This window comes from Convolutriloba macropyga, unplaced genomic scaffold (assembly GCF_964194025.1).
Source record: "Convolutriloba macropyga unplaced genomic scaffold, txConMacr16.3 SCAFFOLD_1619, whole genome shotgun sequence".
In the NCBI taxonomy this organism is placed as follows: Eukaryota; Metazoa; Xenacoelomorpha; order Acoela; family Convolutidae; genus Convolutriloba; species Convolutriloba macropyga.
This window is the reverse complement of record NW_027450022.1, coordinates 36,881-38,274: the sequence shown is the minus strand read 5'-3', so window position 1 is coordinate 38,274 and position 1,394 is coordinate 36,881. Positions and strand designations below refer to the sequence as shown.

Here is a 1,394-nt window from a genome sequence, read left to right as displayed (position 1 = left end):
TGAAAGTCGTAGAATTTTGCGATCAAATTGTGGCTAGTACTGTGATGTTACTAGTAACCTTGTGTTACGTCATATGGCCAAGAGAGCATTTGAAGGCGAAACTTCTGCATGGGGAAGCTGCATCATGAACAAAAGTTTATATCGAGTATTATGTTGACGTTAGTAGGCCCTGGCCGAAAGCGCAGCATGTGAAAGGTATAGATAAAAGTTAGCGTTGCAGTCAGTACTGTGTAGTTACTAGTAGCTGGATTTAAGCTCGAAATGAGACACTGTTGGTGAAACTTCATCATGAGAACGTCACAAGCTGATCACGCTCTATGATATGACTAGTATTATGTTGCTTCTAGTAGGCTAAGCGCAAGCCGAAACATCAACATGTGAAAGTCGTAGAATTTTGCAATCAAACTGTGGCTAGTACTGTGATGTTACTAGTAACCTTTTCTTACGTCATATGGCCAAGAGAGCATTTGAAGGCGAAACTTCTGCATGGGGAAGCTGCATCATGAACAAAAGTTTATATCGAGTATTATGTTGACGTTAGTAGGCCCTGGCCGAAAGCGCAGCATGTGAAAGGTATAGATAAAAGTTATCGTTGCAGTCAGTACTGTGTAGTTACTAGTAGCTGGATTTAAGCTCGAAGTGAGACACTGTTGGTGAAACTTCATCATGAGAACGTCACAAGCTGATCACGCTCTATGATATGACTAGTATTATGTTGCTTATAGTAGGCTAAGCGCAAGCCGAAACATCAACATGTGAAAGTCGTAGAATTTTGCGATCAAACTGTGGCTAGTACTTTGATGATGCTTGTAGCCAACCGAATTGGTTGAAAAGCCCAATAAGTAAGCTAACTTGGGAGAGCTTGTTGGAAACCAAATGCTACTAGATTGGTCCAAATACATCCTTCAACAGGGGATCACTTGGCTCGCTTTACGAAGAGGAGCACAGCTATATGTGTTAATTCGGTATGAATCGCAAGATTTGTTTACCGACCTCTCTAACGCAAAAGGCGGTCTCGGCTTCGGCTGTTGACTGCGTCCGATTCAGGGTTATATAACTCTCGATTGAACACATTGATGTTCTATTGTTGGTGCTTCCAATAAAATTGGAACACTTAAAGCAGAACCGATTCAAATAATAGCATTCTGATCAATGATTGCATTCCTTGATCAAGAACTGCTGGAGTCATTGTGATGGCGAATTTTCTTCATAAGAAAATTGCAAAGAGACGGAACTTAATGAGACTAGTATTATGTTGTTTCTAGTAAGCGGAAGCTGAAACAGCAACATGTGAAAATCAAGTTTTGTTCAATGATCTCGAGGCGATAAGTACTATGAAGCAACTAGTAGCCTAAGCATGACTCAGATTTGAGACAGTCAAAAAGACTGGCGAA

At 40.8% G+C, this 1,394-nt stretch overlaps 1 pseudogene; it reads left to right on the top strand.

Moving 5' to 3' along the window:
- Positions 1 to 900: 900 nt before the first annotated feature.
- On the top strand, positions 901 to 1,052 carry LOC142355554 (5.8S ribosomal RNA; annotated as a pseudogene).
- Positions 1,053 to 1,394: the final 342 nt, after the last annotated feature.